This window comes from Pleuronectes platessa, chromosome 17 (genome assembly GCF_947347685.1).
Source record: "Pleuronectes platessa chromosome 17, fPlePla1.1, whole genome shotgun sequence".
Lineage (NCBI taxonomy): Eukaryota > Metazoa > Chordata > Actinopteri > Pleuronectiformes > Pleuronectidae > Pleuronectes > Pleuronectes platessa.
The window spans coordinates 4,795,236-4,811,787 of record NC_070642.1 but is presented as its reverse complement, the minus strand read 5'-3'; the positions used below and the strand labels follow the sequence as shown (position 1 = coordinate 4,811,787).

General features: G+C 43.6%; 1 pseudogene; it reads right to left on the bottom strand.

The window, feature by feature from the left end:
* Positions 1 to 1,181: 1,181 nt before the first annotated feature.
* On the bottom strand, positions 1,182 to 15,564 carry LOC128460599 (midasin-like; annotated as a pseudogene).
* Between the last annotated feature and the right edge of the window lie 988 nt (positions 15,565 to 16,552).

Below are 16,552 nucleotides of genomic sequence, written 5' to 3'. Positions count from 1 at the left end.
TGTTTTGTTCTTCCCTCAGCCGATCAATCACCCTCACGTCCCTGACTGGCTCCAGGCATTACCCACTCTTCTGATAAAGGCCCTCCCTGTCAAAGTTCTTCCTGTACGCTGCCTGGCAGTGTTTGACCAGCAGAGACCTGAAGGAGACGCTGGCTGACCAGTCGGACAATGATTGGACCTCCACCTGAAGAGGAGAAAACCATAAGGAAATATTAACACAAATGTAACTCACATAGTGATCAGTGTCAGCTGATTTGATCCTCAAATCTAAATGAACTCATTATTTGATTAAAACAACATGGGTCAAAAGTGAACCCACTCAGTTTGTATTATTTATATCTTTGCAGTAAATTATTTTCGTCTTTCAGTATTTCAGGTTTTCTTCAATTAACAGTTTTTTTCACTTCCATTCTAATTCAAAAAATGGGTCAAAAATATTGTATTGTAAAATATGGTATGATTTCCGATGTTTTTTTAATGCATATTAGAGTTTTTCTTTGCTATATTTTTGAAATCCACTTATTTCTTCATTTAATATTGTACGTATTCATTAAATATCTTGTTTTTAACACAAATCATAATTTAAATTCCCTTCTTACCTTATGAATAAATGTATATTCTTATTAAGTCTTATTTGACACTCTATTACTAGTGAGAAAGATAATTAATAATTTACCCAGGGGGTTTGCATAGCTTGTTTATCAAAGGGTTAAATTAAGGTTCCAACCTGCACATAAAAGACAAGCTGTTCAACTAAGTAAGAAACAGGATAAAGTAGCTTCCAGTCATAGATGCATCACTTACTGTTGAGAGGTGTTGGCACAACTCAGAGAAGACTGCAGCAGAGTGTGGTTTCTGCACGGCCCTCTTGAAAACGAGCTCAACCATTACCTGCAACTGCTCCTCACCGTCCGACTCCTCGTGACTCAGATCCGCCATGAAAGCTTGAAAGTTTTCAGTGATGCAGCTGACGGACTCCTCCGGCCGGACCTGCTCCTTCCTCACAGCTTCTTCAGAGGCGGCTGGAGCTTCGTCCTCTGTTGTCTCGATCATCTGGATGGAGGCCGCGCCAAAGGTGATGTCCACCTGCGGCTGATACTCGTAGGAGGCAGCGCCGAGAAAGACAACGGGCTCTTCCCGTCCCTCTGATCAGCTGGGTTCCATGGCTTCTTTGAGAAGTATTAAATATGACTGTTCTGGCAGCGGCTGGAGTGTGGACTGAATTCACTGCTTGTTTCCTCGGAGTCGCTGGAGTCCCAGTGGAGGAGGACACACTGCTCCTCAAGGCGATTGTGTCTCAGCAGCCTGAGCTGGAGCAATTCTGCTCCTCCTCTTTGGCCCGGACAGTGATTTTCTGATCTAAAAACAAACAGAGGGCATCATATTGACACACGAGGTGAGTGCATCATATTTAAGACCTAACCTGATTAAAAAACGTTTCATTTAAACGTTTTTAAATTTAAAAAGACATTTGAGACTTTTAAAATAACTCGTTGACTCCTTGAATATAAACAACACAACTTCTGTGACTAACATCGATATGTAAATCATTTTAAACAAACTTTTTCACTGTTATCAAATGAAGTTTGATGGATGAAGAGAATCATATCCTTTCTCGTATGGTGTGAGTTTGTAGTTCAGGAAACTAAGCACGAACCTTCCTTGCAGTTTGCCTTATCCACGTGGCCATCCTGATCCCTGTTTTCCTGCATTTCAACAGAAACTTTGTGTTTTAAAACCATCATCATTCCATTTTAAACACTTTTGATGTAATCATTTTCAAGACATGTGACTGATTGTGTACGTACATTGTGATACACTGAAATACTGAAAGGTGAAATGCATGATGGGAGAAGTAGTTTGTTTGTAAGTGTTCCTCAAACCTACTAGAATTGATTCATCCAGTGGTTAAATTCCTCCTCAGGCAGGACACTGAAGCCCAAATTGCCATGAGAGTGGGATGTATGAGTGATGGTGGTCGAGGGGACTAGAAAATCTCTAAATAACACAGTGTGTTTTGTATTTTTACATGACTTTGCAGGTCCTTGGAGCAGCCTTGCTGTTGGGTGGAGCCATCTTGGGCTTGGTGGTGCTCTCGGCCCTCGGCGCTGGCTGGGGAGTCTTGGACTCTTTGCCTGCAGGTCCAGACACCAGAGTCACTGATGGTGTTTCAGAGCCTTAATCCAATTATGTGAAGGTAGACAAACTTTTACAGATTAGACTGAGAGTGTTGGATATACACAGTCAAAACCAATTACACTTTATAAAAATGAAACTAATATTTCATTTCAAATCAGTCATATAAGGCTATGAGTGGAGATGGAAGGTCCAGTGTGGTGTGGTTTAAATTGGTCTGTTAGCAGAATAAGAATTAAAAGAGGATTTCTGATGACGGAGTCTGAGGAAGCACCTTGAACCGCTTGTCCGGATGGAGCCTGAGGCTCTGGAGGAGCTTCTGTCATCATTCTGGCGCTCATCTTCTCGTCCAAGCTGAGGTCGAGCTCCCCCCGACAGCGCCAGTAACCAGGCACCTCCTTTGCTTGGTCCTCCAATGATTTCACTTTGGCCATGAAGAAAGTGAAATCCTTGCTCTTCACACCACTTAGATTCTGAGAAGAAGAAGCAGAAGGGTGAAGGTCTAGAGAAAGCGTCTCTTCATAGCTTATATGTCTTTTCATAGATCATTTCCACGCAGCCCTGTATCTGTATGCAAGTCAACCGGAAGTGAGGAAAAGAGGCTACTCCTTCTCATTAAATAACTATTTTGTTCTCCTATATTGTGACTTTATCCTCTTACTCATAGGGTTTAGTTCGTATATGAAACAGAAGCGTGGACACGAAAACAAAACTGTGTGGAGAGAGGAGGTGTTAATAGTGAGAACATACGGGCTTGACCCCCAGCTCCTCCAGGCTCTTAAAGGCGGACTGCTCCAGCTCTCGTCGGACCTCCTTCTTGTCGCTGGGGTTCAACTTCAGATCATGTACCATCATGCTCGAACTCTGTTCCAGCTCAGAGGCGCTGCTCGAGTCTGTAAAAGAAACCTCACTCGGTCAGTCTTGTGTTGACAATCACACATGTTGGGCAGATAAAACAGGCGTTAACAGAGAGGGGTCAGGGACGTGGCAGCAGTGCAGCTGTTAAACTGCATTAAATCCATCATGCAGGGAAGCACATGCTCAGCCTGTCTGGGAGTGACCATGTTTTAATGTTCTCATTTTAGTTTTAGGATTTACTCACCAAGAACAACCCTCGATGGTTTGGGCTCTGGTGCCAGTGCGCTGACCACCACTGGAAAACACAATGAGATGAATGCATTAGGATCATATGAGCAGTTTCTGTCCTGAAGAAGACATGTGAGATGGATCCATACCTGGTTCTTCCACTTCTTTGGTGTTGGAGGGAATATTTACTATCTGCAAGTGGAACAAATCATCACAAGTTATACCTCATGATCATGCATGAAAAAGATAAACAGTCTTTGAGATTTTCATGAAATTAAACGAGAGCGTTTGGTGAAATTCTCTAAAAAGTTGCACTGACAGCAAGAGACTTGGCCGTTTACATCTCAGCAGAATTCATTCTTTATGTCTTTATGTATTGTTATTAGAGCTGAATTTAATAATTGGGCGGATCAAAAAAATCTATATCAGGTCTGATTGTTTATGACAGTCTCTACAAAACAAGAGCTTTTCTTTACGCGCTCAGAACACTTTGCACAACAGGAAATACATGTCAGACATGATCAGTTTGCTTGTTTAATATTTCACATGCGCCAACTCTGACAGAAACTCACCTTATTCATTTCAGAGTCATGGTGTTCCTTGCTCTGGTGCAGGATGGATTTCCACGATTCATCCTGGAGAGAAATATTTTAAGCATTTTGTGTTATCACATCACTTCACTCATTTCTAGGCTTTAAAATATCAGCTCCCTGTGCCACTGACCTGCTCCTTCAGCTGCTGCTCCAGCTTCAGGAGGAGTTGTTCCTGGGAGCGAGCAGAGTCGGTTTGGACTCGCTCAAAGCGAGCCATCTCCTCAGCTTTGAAATGGCCTAGCTCACTCTCAAGTCGCTTCTCCTGGAATTACACAAAAAAACAGTGAAATCACAAGTGCCTGTTATAAGAGTGGAAGCTTCAACAAGATTACAGAGAGAACTATTTCCCCAAATCAGTTTTCAAAATCTGATCAACCTGACTTCAAATCAGTTGTTAACTATCTCTGTACATTTTCTGCCAGGAGTCGACAAGCAGCTTCAACTAACATGCAAAATAATTAATTTAATTTGAATAACAGCAGACAGCGTTCACATGAATTGTGCCTTAAAATTTAAAATCAGAGAAAGTTAATGAGTGCATCAAGTTTTCCTTAATCGCTCGTTACTACCACGTGACAACAAATCTGTTTGGTTCTCCGATGTTCTGCTTTTCTTACCTGAGCTGTTTTGAGCTCCAGGTTCTGCTGCAGCTGAACATTCCGCTCCTTCAAGCCGCTGATCTCCATCTTCAGATTATTGATCTGAGATTTCATTTCCCGATCCGACTGCAGCTCTGGAGGAAAGAATACGAGTCATATCACTTGCATTAATTAAAAGCTCATCTACAGGTGAAAGACAAGACTCTGTTCTGAACCCTTTTTCAAACTGGCGTCCCGCGGGTCGCCCCTCAGTGGCCACGAGAGATCGTTGTTTGCTTGATCCGGTTTAAATCCATTTTAAATAAGAACTTTAACAGCTAAAACTTTCATTACTGTTTCACCAGAAAGCAGGACGTCTTTTACCTCATTACACTAATGATCACATCATTACACTACATGCAGTGGAAAACGTAGCATCAACAGGTGGTGGCACCAAGGGATTGTTGTTTAAATGATGGTGCTCAAATCAATCCAAAACAAAAACCATAACAGCTACAACATTCAGTCTTTTAGAAGCAGAAAGCCAAGGGCTCAGTTTTCTACCTCCTCATGTTGAGGTAGAAGACGCAACGTTACGTGTATCTGACTTTACTTATGTTCCTCTCTATCTCTCTCTCTCTTTGTGTCAGGTGGACTTACGGCTCTCGTGGTCCTCCGGATGACGGCGTTCCATGTGGCTCTGGAGGAATTGTGGAGTGAAGAACCCCTTCTTACAAATTGGACACTAAAAGAAAGAAAGAAGGAGAAAACGTTATTGATTACATTGTATAAGGGAACTCCCATTACTGAGGAAACAGGTCAGTGTAGATCCGTTATTGAGCCACCTCTGTTAGCTGAGCTAGAAGCGCTCCTAGCAGCTTACCTTATGGCTACAGAGGAGCAGCTTGGACTGGAGGTCGCTCACGAGCTTCCCCTTCAGCACAAGCTCTTCTTCCAGAGCCTTCACCCTCTCCTCCTGCTGGCTCTGCTGCTCCAGCAGCTGCTCCTGCTCTTTGCGCTCCGCCTCCAGCCTCTCCTCCACCGCATGAAGGTTGAGGCTGAGGACTTCCTGGCAGTGGAGCAGCCACTCCATCGAGAGCTGCGCCAGCTGCAGGACCTTGAGAAGGCCCGGGTCCACCGGGCTCCGGCACTCCTGGCACCGCTCCCCATCCAGGCTGCACAACATCACTTCCATGATGTGCTCCTGGAGAGTTTCTATATCCAAGTGGCTTTTTACATGGTTTATGTCCACCTTGTACATCTGCCGCCAGTCCACCGTCTCCCCGCGATGGCGGAATTTGAAGGGGGGGACAGTGGAGGTACCACTGCGAGAAGTCATCCCCGCTGCGGGTACAGAGTAGTGGCTGAGCTGGTAGTTCAGGATGGACTAGATCCCTGCTGGTGAGTGGCTCCCTTGGGTGTCACTCGTGTAGGGGTACTAGATGCCGTTGTGAAATGGCTGCAACAAACAGAGAGACGATAACATATCATCTATTTCATCAAAGGAGGCTCTGATTACATAGAAGATGAGTCTTCTATGTCATCAAAGGAGCCTCTGAGAACCACCCATGGGGGGGGGGGGGCGATTAACGTTGTGGAATGGTTGTTGTTTAGTGCAATTTAGTAAACGTTTGTGTCTTGACATGTAACATAGATGCGTTTGAGACTTCCTGTTTTTCCAACTTCAAAGAGTACGATGGCAATTTGTCAAAAACTATCGCAAAGAGGCAAACAAGAAACTAACCCATAACTCTTCTTGAACCCTCGACACCCGACATTTAACGGAGCTAACAGCGGAGAAGTTCTTCAACATGGATGACATTAAATTAATAATTGAAGTGGAGAAGTAACTTGAGTTGTATGATTCTCAGCATATGTTGTATAAAGACAACACCAAGAAAGACACATGTTGGGACGCTGTTGCAGTTAATGTTGGAGCAACAAGTCAGTATATGCTTGAGTATATCATTGAAAAAAATGATTAAATGCCGTTTTTACTGCAGGCTGATAACAGCAGAAGTATGTGATATTATTAGTAATGCGCGGCTGTGCATGGCTGCCCACTGCTCTGTGTGTCCTCCTGTGTTCACCAGATGGGACAAAAGCAGAGAACAAATTCCCCCCATTTGCATGTCTTATGTGTGTGGGACCAATACATGTATCTTATGAAACATGCTGATCTCAGAATGTCTATTGTTGTGGTTGGAGCAATGATATATTAAGAGACAGAGATACAGAGATACTTTTTAAACAGTTTATTGTCAGGATCATTCGTGTCATGATTTAACAGATGGATGCTCTTAAAAATGGCCAGTGTCTTCTGACACTTACATGTACGCTACGAAACACAGAGGTGATGAGAAACATTTCAATGCACATTTCATCTAGTCCTAACAGACACGTTGATGAGCCGTCGCTCAGCAGATGTGTCATCTTCAAACCACACACGCTGGTAATCCTGGGGCATTCACTCAAAACTGGAATCTGCGGAACTGTCGTTGTGCTTCAAAGTGTGTGAGATCGGAGTTTCTAAAAAATCGGTGACAGAGCTGTGGCCGTGCCTCCGACTCCTCAACCAGCAGCTGATCCAGCTGTGGAGGGAGATGCAACACTGTTCTCCTCTCCAAGGCACATTTAGGAGTTCCTCAGTCACGACCACGACAACATGCTACTGTAGGTCGTGACGTCCATTTTACACAAAGCACAGCTCTGCACGTCTGTCGTGTTCACACATGGATGACTGGATGATCTCTGCAGCACTGACTGTCCCATCCACACGGACAAACAGACGGTCTGGGGGTATTGTACAAGGTGGACAGAGGTATTTACTGACCCTTCACTGAGGTGGTTCACACGCAATGAAATCACAATTTTACTTCTATCGCTTCATCTGAGACATGCAAGTTAAAGCAATCCTCGCTACATTACAAAAGAAACACAATTCTTCTGATAACAAAGATAAAACAGCAAAGGTTGCTATTAAACTCTACTAAAATCTACAGTAAAAATAGGAAAATAAAGGCACATGTACAGCGGTAAATCCGTCTTCTGTTTTATTTTTTTGTTCTGTTGATTTTCAGTTCTGGCTGAGAAGCTTGGCAGCAGAGTGGCATTGTGCAGTGGGTCGCCGAACACTTCTTCCCTTTGTGTGAAAGATGGCTTCTCATTGGTCGGCTGCCGTGACCAGTTCAAACCACTGCCTGAGAGCGTCGCTCAGCGTCTCCGGCAGGGCGTTGACGTCTCGCAGGATGACGTAGAAGGGGAAGGGGAACTCCTCCATGTAGGTGCGGATCTCTGGGAGTTCCCCCGGCCCTTTGAATATGGGGATCTTGATGTCGAGGATGGAGTCCTGCATTGAGCACAGACAAAAACGCTGCTTAGTAACAGTTTGTGTACGGAAAAGTAAAATACAAGTGAAGTCAAATTCTGCTTTTCTCACCCGTGAGTTGGGGTTGTCGAGAACCACGAAGATGACAAACACATTTGCACTGCGAGCTGCTCGCACTGCTGCCGTCACCCGCTCCTTCCCCTCCAGGAAGAGACCCCTGCCGTCAGAGACGATGACCAGCAGCTGGGCCGTGTCTGTGGAGGGAGGTCAGAGGTCAGAGGGGAACGGTCAAGGGTATTAAAGGTAAATGAAACAACTCGTGCTGTTAATTAAGTTTTGTTTGCATGAGGCAAGGACTGTGAGGTGATAAAGTACATGTACAGTTCAAATCTGATGTAGAACAGCTTATATTCTTATTTATATCAATTCAATTTACATGAAATGGGCTTTTGAATAGCAATTGAATCAGCTTGAGTCCAACGCAACATGCAACTCTGTTAATTCCTTTGGGAAAGGACCAACGATTTCCATTTCCCAGTCTAATTGTGATATTTTAAATCAAGAGAGAATCATTAAAAAGACATGTTTATGTTGAAAAGGACTAAAATACATGTGAGCACTGGCTTCAGTGGCATACTGGGAAATCTTGCATTGTGGGACTGAGCAAAGTGACATACATGAATGAATAATTTATTCGGTACAATTCTTGTTATTGTTGCTCAGTGTTAACAGGCTTAGCTGCTTGTTGAGCTTCTACATAATTCATAATTCTGCCTGTATCACAGTGACATGAAGGGAAACGCTCCCTCTGAGGTTTTCAGTCACTTGTTCTTCCTCTTTGTCACATAACAGGTTTTTTATGGATCAGACCTAATCTGACTCCATTTACTCACACAGGTTCAGCAGGAAGAAAGACTCCAAGCAGTCACACACTTTAAAAACTTTTACAACCAATAAAACCGTTTATGAACCAACAAGAGATGTTTAATGGTTTTTAAATGTGCTGTTATTGATCAAAATGTTTTGGGTTAGTAAGATTTGAAAACAGATGTGATATTGCTGCTTAAACTTTGACATTTCAATGACACACACATACACACACATCTCAAAAGTCCCACTATACACAGCATCAGTTGACTGAGCTGGTACAGTCAGCACGTAGCGTGAGTCATTACCTGAGTTTACAGATCCTGGAATCAGCTGCCGAGCTGCGAGAAACATTTTGGTGGAAGTCTCCATAAACTACAGAGGAGAGAGAGGGATGAGAGAGTGAGTCAGACGGGAGGAGCTTGTTTGCTCACAGTATGTATGCAATCATATGAAAAGGCACAAGGCGGAAAAGTTAACTTGTTTAAAAGCTTTTCAAACATGTATTCCTTATACGAGGTGGGTGTCTCGGCATGGGAACACACAGGAGGAGTCTTATTAAGGAAAGAATCACGAAGCTTTTAAAAAACAGGTGTAGTATTTCTTACAGGTGTCAGGATTAAAGCATGATTTGCTGTTCAAGATCAGTCATGTTTAAAGGCAAACATGAGCAGCGACATTAGTTCAAATTTGAGAACAGAGGATGGTCGACCCCCCCACCTGAGCTATTCTGGTCTTCTTCTGCTGGAACTGACACAGTCGGAGGATCCGAGCCCCGGACTCGTCGTTGAACTGCTGCTGGAAGGGGTGGAGCAGCTGCACCTGCTCGCCAAAGCTGAACACACCAACAGACATGACATGAACATGTTGTTCACCACGAGCTGTGCATTCCAGTGCACTCAGTTTCGTTTGGGATCAGTTTGTTACTTTAATTACGTTTTTCTTCTCTAGCATCATTTGATCACTTTCTATCTTCACTGTGCAAATAAACTAAAAACAAGAATTAAAGAAGAAAAGTCCTTACCTGCACACAGACACCTGTCCAACCTCCAGTAGAGTGAGAGCGTTGATGATCACTGACAGGGATTCAAACGCCAGCTGCACCAAACACACACAGGTCCTTTGTCAGATATTTACTGCAATTTCTTATATTCACTATGATTCTATGAAACAGATATTTCTGTACAGATAGTGAAAGGACCTGTCCTGTCCTATACCAACACAAACCACATTTGAACACAGCGTTAATCATCAATAATTCATTTTTAATCTATGGAACAGCTTTCTGGAAGAGCTATAAAGCAGGTATACAAGGTTACATGACGGGGCTCTGTCACCTGTTTGGAGTGGTTGTCCACCATACTGGAGGAGTCATCCACAGCCAGACAGACATGGTACTCCCTCTTACTGGGCTTGGTCCTCCTCAGCCAGATCTTGTCTTTGCGGAACTGACTGGCGATGTAGGGGATGACCTTCCTCATGTTCAGACGCTTCCCTGTGCGGTAATCTCCTCTGTGAAGCGACAGTGCAGCGCCACGGTCAACACCACTGATTAAACGTAGAGGCTTACCAGGCTACTATGGTTTTTTTAGCTAAGAACTTTTTGGATACTTTTTCCTCACTCTAGTTAAGTGTTAAGGACAGAGGATGATGGAATATGGGCTATAATCATTAATTGATTTGAAATAATCTGAGAGAATGAGGAAAAATATTCTCTGTTCGGTGAGTCAACCATTTTACTCCTTATCCCATAAAGACAAACTCTTATGATTTCATTTAGCCATTATGGATACTGAGCGTAGATTGATCCAAATTAGCATACAACATAATAAAGTGAGCAAAAGTGAAGTGGTCTTAAAACGTTCTAAATCAATTTGCCATCTTTACCCTGCAGCACTCATGGTGTATGTTGTGTTGTGTTTGTACTGACTTGAGCTTGGCGGCCTGTGTGGGCTCCAGGATGAGGCGGAGCTGCTCACACAGCTGCTGGGACAGAGCGGAGGTCAGGGTCTGGTACTGATGCCACATGGAGGCAGCTGCACTCTCCTGAAACAGACAAGAACACGTCGGCCACGAGTTACAACCTGATATTAGTTAATGTAAACCACTGAGATCAGAGAGAATAGATCTCAGACACAGCCGGAGATTAAACAACACTACGAGTGATACATGTAGCCTGTGGAGTTTTGGACCACTGGTGGCACTATTGAGCAATTTGTGCAGTCAAAAGTCAAACTGTTTTGGTGTGCAATAGTGCATGTCAGCAGATGTTTTGTGGACATTCAGTCAGACCCACAGACAGAAGATACATTGCAGAAAAAAGCCAAAACCTCCTTAAGAATATAAAGTACTGATAGATAAACCATGATCTAGTCACACATGGCATCTGTAGTTCAGGAGATAGAGCGGGTCACTGACCAGAAGGTTAGTGGTCCGTTCAAGTCTCCCTATCCCAAACGCCAAACTGATCCTGGGCGAGATACTGAGCCCCAAATTGCGCCCGCGGGCAGTGCCAGCAGTGTGTGAGTGATGTATGATACAACTGTATGGATGTGTGTGGATGGCAAAACTAAACTGTGAAGAGTTCTGAGTAGTCATCAAGACTAGAAGAGTGCTACATGAATACAGTCAATTAACTATTTACACAATTTACAAAGAGTGGAGGAGGAGACTTTAGATTAAACCTCCTGTTGCAGCCTCACCTCCTCCTGAGCTCCTGGAGCCAGTTTGTGCCAGGCCTCCAGCTGCAGCTCCATCTCCCTCCTGATCTCCTCTGGGTCTCTCTCTGCTTTCTGCAAACACAAACACAAACACAAACACAGAGACACGACTTTGATACTAAATTCTTAGTTTTTTGGCCTACGGCGAAACAAAAGCCCTGAGAATGTTTGTGTAGGACGAGGAAGAAGAGCAAATCTGAGTGTCTGTGTTACAGCGGTTGTTTACCTCCATGGTGTCCATCAGCAGCTCAGGAATAGTGTGAATTGTGGATTCTGTGCTTCTCTCTGCTCGCCTATCTTCTGCGAGACGCTGGCGGTCCTTCCATCTCTCCTGGTCCTCCTCCTCCTCGCCCTGCCTCTGCACGTCCATCTCCCCACTGTCTACACCTGCACATGGACAAAAGGAGGAAGAAGTGAGATGATGCTCAGCTTTCTTTAAAAACAACTAGAAATTCATAACCAACATAAAGGAGAAGAAGATATGCTGAAGCTGGAGAAGAACATATGCTGAAGCAGTAGAAGAAGATATGCTGGCACCTTTCTGGGAGTCCTTGGTTGAATCCAGCTGCTCAGGCTTCAGCTCCTGAACATCAGCGGCACGGAGGTCCTCTTCCTGGTCCTCTGTTTCCATGGCAACATCCTCATCTTTCTGATCCTGGTCCTGCTGAGGCCCCGCTGCTTTCTGCTGGTCTGCACTTGCCACATCTGGAAACACAACAGTCATTCATCCGCCTATAAAAACACTGATCTGAGGTTCTCATGGGCTACTTGTGTGTTTGTGTGATCACTGACCGTATGTCTGAGTGTCGTAGGCCCTCTCTCCCTGTTTGATGTGCTCGTACAGCTCAGAATCCTGCTGGGCGTCGCTCGGCCTGTTGTCTGCACTTCTGTCCTTGCTGCTCTCCACTGTACGCAGACGCTTGTTTATTTGTTCGTTGTAGTCGCCTGTCGATCGCTCGTTGTCCGCGTGACCAGGCTTCCTCTTGAAGCTCTGGAGCAGTAGAATAAAAAGAAAGCTGCGATGAGATGGATTGAAAAACAAAAGGCAGGCAGAAACGGAGCCTGATCCCTGTGAGTCGTACCTGAGTCTTGCTCTGAGTCTGTGTCTGTGCAGCCATTCTAGCCGTCAGCTTTGACTGGTGACCATCTGCTTGGCTGGCATCAGCTGCCCCGCTCCCATGTTCCTATAGAAGAGAGAAAAAGGTTTAATATTTTAAATTCAATCGTCTGTAAAGGGACAACTTGACTGTGGATGAAGAATTGATCCAGATCTGGCTCCACTGAACTGAGCCAGGTCTGTGCTGAGTCGATCAATGGCAGTAGCCGCTAAACTTATGACAGTGTACAATTATTTCTGACACGATCCCAACTTTCTCTGATATCATGCATACATAAGCAACACACATTTTAGATAAGGATGTCAGCAGTTTTATTGCCACTGACTGCAAAGCTTCAGGACATGAGGAGAAACGTTTCCTCTGATCTGATCTTTTCCTGTTTAACTGCACAGACAGATTTTATTAGTCAGATGTTTTATTATTAAAGCCCTATGAGACGATTTCTGAATATGGGCTATACAAATACAATTTGATTGATTGGTTGATAATGTGTGAAGATAGGTCGCCATTGACTTCAATTGGTTCGGATTCTGCTGCTACAAAATTGACCTCTGAGATTCCAGAAGTGTTTTGTGGATTCTGACACTTCACCCACCTGTCCATCGGCATAGTGGTGAGAAGATGATGATCATTTATTTAATAACAAAGATTTCATTTTTCAGTGAACTTACCCTTTAAGACTTTTCAATGAATTTCCAGGCCCAATTTATTCAAAGTCAAGGATAATATTGCTACAATAATGACCACTCTGTACCCGCTGCTGAAACCATGTCTGAACAATCTGAAGACTAAACCTCTTCAGGTCTTATACCGTGTCCCACAGTTTGCCTGGTTTCACTGGTTTGGGTTTTCTAGAGTAACACGCCTCAGACAGGTGACGCTCTTGATTCAGTTCAGAATGAAGTGTACCTCTTTAGCTTGGTCTTTCTCCGACGCCTCTCCTCCCAGCTCCACAGCTGTGTCACTCTGGACATTCTCCTCTCCAGTCTGACCGTCTCGGTCATGCTCCTTCCTCTCTGCTGACTCTGGCTGCTCCTCATCCCCACCCTCCTCCTCTTCATCCTGCACGCATGAAAAATCATTATAGTGAAACGGAGAACAAAAGTATGCGTTTGGAGAGAAGTTGCAGAAGCTCCTTTAAATACACACTTTTGGTTTGTCTCCTTTGTCGTCGCGAACAGTGTGATCTTCATCTCTTCCTGCCTCTTGTCCACTCTTTTCCTTCTCCTCCTCCTCTTCATCTTGCGCAGCAGACTCCTCGTCAACTCCTTTTTTCTCCCCTTCTCCCTCCTCCTCTTCAGTCTTGGGCTCTTGCTCCTTCTCCTTCTCCTCTCCTGGTAGTTCTGTCTGTTCCTCCTGCATCTCCTCTGCTCCTTCATCCTCTCCTCCATCTTTCTCTCCATCCTCCTTCTCGTCCAGGTCCATGGCTTTTTCATCGATGTCTAAGGGATTCTCTTCTGAAGAGGGAAAACATGTTTCAGAGGCTAAAAGTTATGGTAATGTATTTCAGAGATACTGTTGCACGTTCTGTGTATGTATAATTACCAAAAGATGCCTCTTTATATATCAGAAATATTTTTAGTCAGTTTTTAGCACAATAACTTCTCAAAGTTATGTGTTGCTGAAACAGCTTTGGTGCTGTTCTAGGACTTATTTAGATGACATTATACTGAATGTATTTAAACTGTATTTTAACCAAAAAGGATAGTATAATTTCTTAGGTTTTATTGTTTAACATTTTGTATCTTTCATTACAGGGAGTTTTTTCCCACTCGAATAAATCTACCACACAGTTCAGTGTGCAGAAGGTCTGAATACTCTGAGACCATCTTGTCAATATATAAATTCTTCATCAGCTTCATTCTCCTTAAGCAACTCCCTCTAAAATCACTGTCCTTCAACTACATGTTAATATGATTAAAAAAGCTGCATCTCTAAGTTCAGCAGCAGGTCTCACCGTCACCCGTCATTTTTAACTTCTTATAAAAAGAAGCCTTCCTAGCCTGATCTTACACTGCAACAAGAAAGTTGTGCCTGCATCCGAGTACATTTCTGACCAGGTTTAAAACAGCATGAAGGCGTGAGAAATCTAAGAAGCCCTTCCTTCTATTCTACGTGCTGCTTAAACACAAACTTAATTAGCTGAGAGCTTATTAACACAGACTGTCACTTTTTGCAATAGATGGTGCATTTAATCTGCAGTTGTTGTGGTAGTGTCAGGTCACATGACCTGGGTTTAAGGAACCCACTGAAGTCTGTGTCAACAAATCAGGACTGAGATTTTTTTTACTCCAGTTTCTCAGTAGAGGGACTAGAAAGCAAGAGATAAAACCAAGAAATGGAACAAAAGCAAAATTGGTGGGCCACATCACCTGGTTCTTTCTCATCCCCATCATGCATCTGGCCATCAAAGTCCTCGGACATTTCAATAGCGTTGTCTTCAGCCTTGATTTTCTCTTTATCCTGTTGTTCTTCCTTCTCCTGGCCCTCCTGAAACGTGTCCTCCACCTGGAGGAGGAAGAGGAGAAATGTTGACCAAACCAAAAATCCTCTTGAGAGATTCATCAGTAACGTGACTTATTAAACGACTTATTAAAGGCTTTGGTTTATTTTTTTATTTTTTTTCACTTTATTTATTGGTTTTCACAATTGAACATGAAATCTCATACATGCAGACGTATATGAACAAATCCCCCCCCCACCCCCCCCCACCCCAGGGGACAAACTGAAAAGAAAAATTTAATAATGACTTCAGATCCTCGTAACACTTCTAAGCCTTCTTTTGTAAAAGCTTCTCATTAGTTAAGTCTCATTGGCTCCTGTGACTCTAACAGCAGCTCAGGGTTATTGTATGATTCTCTGGGTGCTGGAGGGCAGAGTGCAGGCATCAGGTCATGTGAACATGTAGGTTCAAATGTCTGAACAGCTTGCTGACACTGTGAAGGAGGTAGACACTGAACTCAGTTCACCTGCAGTAAGTGTGACAGGAGCTTACATCTCCATGTTAAAAAAAGATAAGAGCAGTTCTCTTTTTGGCCATGCTGCCATGTTAGAGATGTTTATGTCTGATCGTTTCCACCACACTAATCTGTCCCGACAGGGACTGGACAGATGAGTGCAAAATGTATTAACCTTCATGGTCCCAGAACTGGGAATCCTGAAATATGCTGCGAGATTGTCTCCCAAAAGAAACTAAAGTTTAGTCCAGTGCACAAACATAAGCTCACAGACAGAGTCTCTGAGTTTCAGCAGACGATACTGAGCTAATTCTAGGAGTCTGAACTCGGATGCCGTATTTATTACACATGCACTGAAATATCTTAAGGATTGGTTTAAAATAGTGTTACTCAAAACTTAGCTGCAGTTTGTCTGTCCTTGTCAAATAATAGCATGCTCTTGCTGTTGATATAATAAAACCAAGCTTTTTATCTATTCATAAATATCCCTCTCCAGAGGCTTATATTGAATATCCTCACAGCATGAAGTGAAACTAGTCTTACACAACTAGCTGAAAGGAGATCAAATATGAGATCAAATATGTTTTAGTTTTTTTTACTGAATTCTCATTTAGATTTGATGTTCAGTTCAGGATAAGTACTTTTGTCAAATGTTATCCCAGAAATTCTCCAGTCATCTGTGCTTTTCATTGACTATTGTTGCGGGTGGAAATCAAAGGAGAGGAGTCGTCGTTCTCAAGTTGAAATTAAGCAAGTTTATTCAGAGGTCACAGGTCAGGAAAACGCGGTGTCCAGGAATTGAACATGCATGGGTCTCTAGTTCTATGCAGAAGGCTGCGCAGGAAGAAAGACGCTTAAACAGAGTACGCACATAGATTATATATTGTTATATTGGGCGTGACTGGGGTTCTTCTTGTATTGGTCAAAACTAGATGGAGGCTGCTGCATCTAGACGGGACAGTGCCTCATCCTCTTGGAATATCGCGTGATGACGATGTCGTACGTGCACTCCGTTGTCGTGGTTACCAGAGGTGATAATGTTGCTGTATCAGTGCAGCTGCGTTAGTGTGCTGTCTGGGGGAGAGATTGTGGGCCAAGGTCTACTCACTGTCTCTGTGCGAACTGAATCAGGGAGCTGGGATGTGTGATATAAAGTGTTGACTATGAGT